The sequence below is a fragment of the Elephantulus edwardii genome, unplaced genomic scaffold (assembly GCF_000299155.1).
Source record: "Elephantulus edwardii isolate Elephantulus edwardi_28Jun2011 unplaced genomic scaffold, EleEdw1.0 scaffold00071, whole genome shotgun sequence".
Lineage (NCBI taxonomy): Eukaryota > Metazoa > Chordata > Mammalia > Macroscelidea > Macroscelididae > Elephantulus > Elephantulus edwardii.
In genome coordinates, this window is record NW_006399821.1 from 15904094 (window position 1) to 15913876 (window position 9783).

Consider the following 9783-nt stretch of genomic DNA (forward strand, 5'->3'; position numbering starts at 1 on the left):
CCCCCAAATATAATCCACTCTGCAACGTCTTCTACATCTACATGATGTTGCCCACTGGTCCAAAAGTGAGGACCTTTATCTTCTTCATATTAAGATGCAACATTCAATATTAGGCACTCCGTGAATATTTATAAACTGATGATGACTGGGTAGGATTATGAGTGCAAATGACTTGATCCAACATTTATTGTTGTCCACAGCTAGGCTGTAATGAACTTTTGCTATTTAATCTCACTCTGTACTCATTCGGGATGTGGATACTCCAGCACTCTGAACATCTCATTTTTTCTCCATGATCATTGTCTGCCTTTCCATATCCATGCGTCTGCATCTGTCACTTCCAACCTGCTGTTCTCTCGTTCCCGTCTCAGACTATTTAAGTCTATCTGTGTGCTTCAGGCTTAAGTTCAAATGCTATCTCCTCTATTACGTGTATAGTACAGATAACAGAAACTAGACTTTTTTCCCCCTAGAAGCCAGGGCCTTTGAAGAGGCTTAAAGTTTCAAGACAATAAAATGGAACATGGTGTTCTCTACTCAAAAGAGAGAAAGATTCAGTCCAAGCCCAATGCAGAGAGAATTTTTCCAGAAGCATTTCCTTCAGTGTAGCACTTAATCTATTCTACTTGTCTCTTAATTCCCTCTCACAATATTGTTGTTGTTGTGTACCACAGAGTCAGAACCAACCCCTAGCTGACCCTCCGGGGGGTTTACAGAGGCAGTTAAGTGCATCGGAGAATAATGCCCATCCTTTTTCTCGTGGAGCAGGTGGTGGTTTCAAACCGTGTTCCTTCAGGACTGTAATGCAGGTTCTTGACACTAGGCAACAGGAGCTCCCTATGTCATTTAAAAAAATAAGAAGATAAAACAGAAAATTAATTAATAGATAATGAACAATTATGAAGATGAGTGAAGGGTAAAACAAAAGCGAATGAATGGATGATTATTCATTATTAATTGATGATATGGAAAAAAATGTAAAAAAAATTATTAGAAAAACAAAACCAAAATATTTTTCACTCAAATAAAAATTATAAAAATGTAAAAGAGAAAGATGGGGTGCTTTTTGTACTTTCTCATTCAGAGGTATTGTCCCAACTTCTGGTTTTCCCAGATTTGCATTGCCACAGTATGTTTTTAAAAAGTAAGTTATTACAAATTTATATTTAATGAAGTTGTTTCCAATCCAGGAAATACTGAAAAAAGACTAGCTATATTCTAAATACATTTTTTGACAAGTTTCACAATATTGTGTCTATGTTGGAACTTGTGGACTAATTTTTTTTAATGAAATATTTTGTAAAGGATGCATGTAAACAGTATGGTAATTAAGAAATAACTTCTTAATTCCCACACTACTTTGTATACACCAAGTAGGATGTTTTTCATGTTCTTTTCTTGGATGCTATAATGTCAGATTCTTCTCTCCCTATGGCTCTTGGGATTTCTTTTTCAATCTTCAGGTTTCTCCTTCTTTACTCAGTGCCTGAAGTTGAAATCCTCCAGCATTCAGTCCTGGTTACTCTTTTCATCTTAGTTTGCATTCTTTTCTGACCAGTCTCACCCTTGTTTGTGACTTCATTTCGTGTCGAATCGAATACTTCAATACAACAACATCTACATTGGTATCTTCATCCCAGGCTCTTATTATGTTCAGACCTGCATATCAACTTGCTTTACCAACTACATTTTAATAGTCTTTATCATTACCATCAAGCTTATTATGACATGCAACCACCTTATAAAACATACGAGGATTTCCAAATCTTGCAACACTTGCTTACCATCAGCACTTTAGTATTTTATATCATTGCCATTGAGTCGATTCCAGTTGATAATGACTCAACAAAACAGAATAGTGTTTCCAAACCTATACATCTTTGTAGGAGCAGATTGTCTCAGTCGTGTAGAGTTACTGGTGGATTTAAATCTCCAACCTTATGCTTTAACAGCTTACTGGTTTATTACTACACTAGAAGGGTTTTCTTCTAATATCCTACAACATCTCAAATTTAACAAAGTAAAAGTTTCACTGTCCTTTCTGGATTTACTTTCACTCTAGTTACTACATCTCAGCTAATGGCACCACTTTCCACCTAGTTCTGCATGCCATAATCTAAGAAATACTCTTTTCTCTACTTTGCCTTTCTCTGTCAAGTTGTGTGAAGCTGTGTAGATACAATCTCCTATGTATCCTGAATATACACAATTTCTCCATCTCCACTCTCACTGTCAATCAACTCCTGCTTTTAGAAAAATCTTTGATAACTCAATATGAAGAAGAAATCTGATTCCTAATTTTCGTAAGAACTTAACTTCTTCATAGAATTAATTGCATGATGAAACCGTTTACCTGTGTACTTATGGATTGAATTTCTCTGCAATGTTGCCCTGTGTGTTTTGTGAGCATCCGCATCATGCTTGCCAAGCTTACCTCTGTATCCCCAACGCTTGTCATAAGGCTCATAAGAAATGCTTGTTATAGCAGCCTTATAGGAGGTATTCAATATTAGCATTTGCCTACCACTGAAAGACTGCCTCAAACCTTTCATGTCGTATATAATAACCAATAAAAATCTAATTACCAAATGCAGAGAAAAATAATAATGTATTTATGAGATTAATTGTGCATGACCATGTCTGCCTAATAACCTGCATGGAATGGTTTTCAGCTTTAGGGTATCTTTTTCTTCATTAAATAACATTTAGTTAAACTCTTTACTTCTTAGTTAAAACAAAGTTCATATTTATAGTCTATGACTTTCTACACTTTTAAAGTACCATTAGTTGGAAGGTGATAATGAAAGACTGCTATTGCACTCCAGAAAAATACACAAAACACTTAACAGTATGTTAAGGTACCAAAGAGCTGTTTCTCATTTAATTTTGTAGCAGACTAAGATATCTCTTGCCTGCCAACATTTTTCATTATTATTCTCCTTATTTCATTTTTAAGGCCTTGTCAATCATGAACCCCTACCCTTCTTGATTGTGGTAGAACACAACTAAAGTAAAATAGATTCACTTTCCAAGGAAACAAAATATTGATCCAAAATACTCTTGTGCTTGGAAGAGAGTAGAGATGGTCACCTAGTGACAATGCCTTTGAGAGATGTTCCATGGTAAATCTGATGCACTATGACTGAAAAGCAAGAGAATTTTTGGGAAGATACTAAGGGCATCATTCATGGAGAGAGTAAGAGGTTATTATGTGAAAAGAGCAAGGGCCACATGAAGAGAGCCATATCTTACCTTTATCAGCTTCACAAGAGAAAATTATCCCTGCCCACAGCATCAAGAACACAAAACCAATTCCCATGAAGTTTGATATGTACCCTATACTCCCATACCTCTTTAGACACGTATTAACGTCAATATTACTGATTGGCTGGGTAAAAAAATCTGATATGATAACTCACAGACCACACAAAGTCATATTGAGTGAGTTAAAAGGTTATCATTCAGATTAATAACAACATACAGTCAAGAGAGATCCCAATATATGCATGCAGGCACCTCAGCTTTGAGCCTTATGGCTCTACTTGTTCAAAGTTCTCAGTCCTGCCAACATTGGCTTTCTGCACCCCAAAATTCCATCTCACATCCAATACTCCAGCTCAGCTGTCACTGCTGCTGCCATCTTGAAACAAGACCCATATTTCACTGGGTTGAGGGAGGTCTCTCCTCTCTGGCTAGGCAAAGAATTCCATCTCTTCTGATAAGGGAAGAATTCTCTCTGGTGAGGGAAAATTCCTATTCTCTTCAGCTAGAGCTATTCAATTTATTGATGAAACTAGCTAATCCTCTTGTAGATTGTTGAGGCGAGCCAATCCCATTGTGGAATTGCAGATAGCCAATCTCTTAGTGGATGGGCCAACAAGCTGGACTCACAGAGCCCCACCCCTCTACATAGTCAGTCATCTACACTAGAAAAGTCATATTGAGAGACAAAATCCACCTTTATAAAGACAAAAACTATAGACATAAATGGATGTCAGAAGAGACATTGAAACTTTCACTGAAATGTAAAGAAGCCAAATCAAGGGAAGAAATGCTAAAGAGTTGAACAGAAGATTTTAGAGCTCATCTTCAGAAGGTAAAGCAAAATATTACAATGAAATGTACAAAGAGCTTGAGTGAAAAAACAAACAACAAAACAAAAGGCAAGAACATGCTGGACTTCTCTCAAGTAAAAAGAACTAAAGAACAGATTCAAGTCTTGAGTTAGAATACTGAATGAGTCTATGGGCAAAGTATTCAATGATGCAGGATGTATCAAAAGAAGATGGAAGGAATACACAGCCACTGTATGAAAAAAAAAAAGAAACTTGACACTTCACCATTTCAGGTAGCATATGATCAAAAACTACTGGTAATGTAGAATTTCAGGCTGCACTGAAGGCATTAGCAAAAAAAAATAAGGTCCCAGGAATTGATAGAATGTCAATTGACATATTTCAACAAACAGCTGCATCATTGAACATGCTCTCTAGCCGATACCAAGAAATCTGGAAGACAGCTACCTGGCCAATTGACAGGAAAGGAGCCTCATTTTTTTCCCCATTCCAAAAAAAGTGATCCAACAGAACCTGCAAATTATTGAACAGTATCACTGATATAGCATGTGATCAAAATCTTGCTGAGGATTATTGGATGTATTGGAACAATACAGTTACATAGAACTTCCAGAAACTCAAGTTAGATTCTCTAACAACTGTAACATAAAGGATATTACTGCTAGTGTAAAATGGATCTTGGCTGAAAGCAATGAATATTATAAAGATGTTGAACTGTGTGTATCTTAACAAATTATGGACAACATTGAGAGAAATAAGAATACTAGAACACGTAACTGTGCTCATGTGAAATCTAGGCCTAGACTGTGAAGCAGTTGTCTGAATAAAACAAGGGAATATGATTTAAAATCAGGAAAGATGTGTGTCAAGATTGTATATTTTTTCCATTTTTATTCAATACTGTGCTGAGCAAAAATTAGAGAAGCTGGATTCTATGGAGAATTTGGCTTTGGGATTGAAGGAAGAATCATTAGCAGCATACTTTTTGAAGATGACCTAAGCTTGCTTGCAGAAAGTGAAGAAGACATGAAACACTTACTGGTATATACATCAAAGATGTATCAAAAATGGATTACATGTCACCATAAAGAAAACAAAAATCTTCACCACAGGACCAACAGACAACATCATAATAGGTGGAAAAAGATTAATGTTATAATGTTATAAATTATTTCCTGTTGTGTGGGTCCACAATCAACATCAATGGTAGCAGCAGTCAAGAAAGCAAAACATGTGTTGCACTGGCGACATCTTCAGTCAAAGATATCTTCCAAATTCTAAAGATCATTTCTCTAAAGCAAATCTGCTTAAAAACTAAAGTACACCTGATACAAACCATGATATTTTCAATTGCTGTGAATCTAAAAGTTGGGCGATGAATAAAAATGACAGAAGGAGAATTTATGCCTTTGAATTGTGGTGTTAGCAGACCATATTAAATATCCCATGGGCGGCTAACAGAACAAATACATCTGAAGGGGCAAAAAGGATATTCTTTAGAGGCAAGGGTGGTTAAACTTTGTCTCATATTCTTCGGACATATTATTAGCAGGAGCCAGTCCCTGGAAAACGACATATGGGAAAGTTCAGTGAAAGAGAAAACTAATCTCAATGAAATGGATTGACATGAGCTTTATGAGCTTAAGCTTGGCAGAGACCCTGGGGATTGTGCAAGATAGGACAATGTTCCTATTTGTTGTTCATACTGTCACTGTGAGTTGCAGATGGCACCTAACATGATAAAAAGAAAGAGTTCTGGCTACATATAACACTGAGCATTGGACTGCTAACCAAGATGTCAACACCTCAGAGGTCAGAATCTACCAGTTACTCCTCAGATAGACAAATGAGGAGTTTCCTCCAGTTAAGATTTACAGACTCAGAAACCTAATAAAGGGCCACAATGACTGGAATCAACTGGACGACAGTACGTGGTAGTGTGCAAGTAACTGTTCTAAAGGTGTAAAAATAGCAAACAAACTGTTATTTAAGCTAAGGCCATTTTAATTTTAAAACTAATTTTTATCTTCATCACAAGATTTCTAAATGAAACAGAATATTATTAGACTTACAAGACAACAGAAAAGGAAGTAGAGTGTGCCTATCTTTCTCCTGTGGAGCCATTTGTGAATTTGGACCATTAGATATGTAACACATTTGGACTAACAGTGCCAATTTCTCCAAACTACACAACTATTGTTGTTAGGTGCTATTGACTTGAGTACAAGAGAGTGACCCTATGAATGACAGATCTGAACCTTGTCCTATCTGGTGCCATCCTCAGCTTCTCTTATATACTTGATTTCATTGCTAAACCATTGCATCAATAGATCTCTTTAAGGGTCTTCCTCTATTTTGCTGTCCTTCTCCAAGTATGGTATCCTTTTCCAAGGAATCATGTTTCCTAACAGCATGCCTAAAATATGTGAGACAAAGCTTCTCCATCCTCATCCCCAAGGAACACTCTGGCTGTAATTTCTCAAAGACATACCTGCTTGTTCTTTTGGCAGTCCATGGAAAACTAAGTACTGTTCTCCAACACCACAGCTCAAAGGCATTAATCTTTCTTCTGCCATCCTTATTAATTTTTTTACCTCTCAGATGTGTAGCAAATGATTGAAAAGACTGTGGCTTGCACTGGACATACCTTACTCTTTAAGCTAGCTTTATTGCTCTTCAGTACTTTGGAAAAGTCCCTGCTAGCCAACTTTCCCAGTACAATGTCTTTTGCACTGTCTTTCCCCCTGGCTGCTGACACCAGTGGTGTTAATTGTGGGCCCAATAAAGGTGAAATCATTGACAGCTTTAATCTTTTCTCTATCTATCATGATGTGACTTATTGGTCCAGTGGTGTTTATCTTTGTTTTGGGTTTTGTGGTTTTGGTTTTTGTTTGTTTTTTTTTTTTTATGTTGAGATGTAATTCATACTGAAGAGGGCAATCTTTGATCTTCTGCAAGAACTGTTTCAAGTTGCCCTCATTTTCAGCAAGGAAGGTGGTGTCACCTACATAAAGCAAGCTATTGATTAATCTTCCTCCAATCCTGATACCATATTCTTATCCATAAAGTCCTGCTTATTGAATGATTTGTTCAGCACACCAATTGAACAGGTATCAATAAAGGATACAGTTTTGACACTTTCCTAATTTTAAACCAGGCAATGCTCCCTTGCTCTGTTCAGACAATAATAGATTCTTTTTCAATGTATAGATGTCATATAAACACTATTAAATTTTAAATGTTCTGGAAACCCTATTCTCCTCAATGTTAGTCATAGTTTGTTATGATTCACATAGTCAAATGTTTGTACAGTCAATAAAACACAAATAGACATTATTAGGATACTCTCTGCTTTCCACAAAGATCCATCTGAAGTTGGCAATGATATCTCTGATGCTATGGTCTCTTCTAAAGCCAGCCTGAACTTTCAGCAGTTACTTGTCAATGAAACATGTTAACGGATACCTCACCAATTTCTTCTGAACCCTGCCTGCCCTGCCCTGAGCCAATCTCACTGTCTCTGACAGACCTAATCCCATTGCTTCAGCCACTGAGTCAACCCATCTCATCCTGGATAGTGGCTTCTGGTCAAAGATGGTGCACTGGACATCCTCAGTCACACTTTGCTGTCTGGCTGCTACTGTTGTTGTTATGTGCCATCAACTTGTCTGTAACTCATAGTGACCCTGTGTACATTAGCTCTAAAAGCTGCCTATCTTTTGCCAATATCATCTTGTCTGACAAACTTAACCCCATTTCTCCAGTCACTGAGTCAATCCATCTCATCTTGGATCTTCCTCTTCTGCACTGTCCCTTCACCCTTCCAAGCATTATGCCCCTCTCCAAGGACTAGTCCCTTCTGACCACTTACCAAAGTATGTGAAACAGAGCCTCAAATTCTTGCCTCCAGGGAGTAAACTGGTTCTACCCTCTCTAGGACAGACCTATTCTCCTGGCATTCCAAGGTATGTCAAGACTTTTCTCCAGCACAACAACTTAAAGGTATCAATCATTTTCCTATAATCCTCAGTTATTGTTGAGCTCTCTGATGCATTGCAAGTTATTGCGAAGAAGACAATGGCCTGATCAGGTGCACCTTAGTCTCCAGACTCTAGAGAGGTCCCTGACAGCATACTTTTTCAATGCAATTTGCCTTTTGATTTCTTGACTACTGGTGCCAAGAGCATTGATTGTGGAACCAAACAAGCTGAATTTATCAACAATCTCAGTTTCCTCTTTCTATATTGCACCCTTTGCAGTATTAGATGGATACAGAAGGAAGGAAGAGCTGAGTTTGGAGCCTGGGAAAATTTTAAATGTCAAATATAGAGAGGGAGACCAAACTAGACAGGAAGAGGAATGGAGACAAAAAAATGGTTTATGTAAGGATCAATAAGTACTACTTGCTTGTAGTATGGGTATTTTAAGGAAAAAATATAAGAAAGGTTGGTGTCTTCTGGTTCTTGAAGAAGGACAGGCTTTAACCAGCAATGCAATCAACACTGTGGTATCTGGGGGGGACCCTGCAGCTCAGCCAGTGTGGCCTTCTTTGAGGTATATTCGTTGATTTGAGGAAGTCGGCTGCTGCTTCGTTTCCTGTATGGCCGCGGTGCCAGCACTGGCTTATAGTAGCTGTTGAACAAGAAGAAATTCATACCCCTAAGGTCCTGCTTTGAAAGAGGCCTTCAGATTTTTGTCTAGGATCTGAGACTGGTCCAGCAGGAAGAAATAAAAAAGAAGGAGCCATAATGTAGGGGATAATTGCTATTGATACACTGGCATTGCAAGCTATTAGCAGATGGCTTTGTTATTTGCCCAGGATTTCCAAGATGAAGGTGGCTCAGTTTTGACAAATTTTGAAATAAAATGTATGGAAATGGCTAAAGAAAGCCTTTCAAGAAGTCAGGATGAAATGAAATATTCAGTTGTCATATGGTAACACAAAGGGAGAGGAGGTTTGGTGTGTCAGCATGTTGTGACATGTGCAGAACTTTACTCAGATCTCATTTCAGAGATGAGTGGCTGCAATCCTGATCCTTAAATTGGACCCTCTGAGGGGATTATCTGCTCTTGAAGCCAGAAAAATCCTATCTTGTAAAAGGAAATATTTACCTGGTTCCTGATATCCTGTTTCCTTTCCTAGGAGTTCACTTCACACCAGGAATGGACAGCAAGCAGCGTTTGGCTAGGGCCTAATGCAATTCTTGCCTTTAAACTAGAGGGTTACAGACCCTTTGATTTCAGTGCTAAAGATGTTATAGATGTAATTATCAATAGTGGCTTGGGTAAACTGACCTTTGAGAATTTATCCTATAGAGATAATGAAATGTATAAGGCTTGTTTTCTCAGTGCAAGAGTGAAGTATCTTCAGAAGTTTATCCCTGAAATTACTGTTGGTGATATACTTGGAGGTCCAGCTGGAATAAGAGCACAAGTCTTGGGTAGATAAAGATGGAAGTTTGGTAGAATATTTTGTATTTGATGAAGGGATTGGAGAAATTGGAAGTCACATTCTTCCTCTGAGAAATGCACCTTCCCTGCTGACATTTCTTCACTTAAAATTCCTGGAAAGATTTTAGATGAGTTGCAAAAAAGATTTGACTTGTAAATCATGAAATATCCGTATTCAGAAACAAAAATCTATTAATTGAATTCTTCAATTTTAAGAAAATGATTTGGAAAATAGTATTTTAGAAAATTATTTATA

General features: G+C 37.5%; 1 pseudogene; it reads left to right on the forward strand.

Annotated features, from left to right (window-relative positions):
• The window catches only part of LOC102850166, a 92663-nt pseudogene extending 82979 nt beyond the window's left edge, over positions 1-9684 (forward strand).
• The last annotated feature ends 99 nt before the right edge of the window (positions 9685-9783 follow it).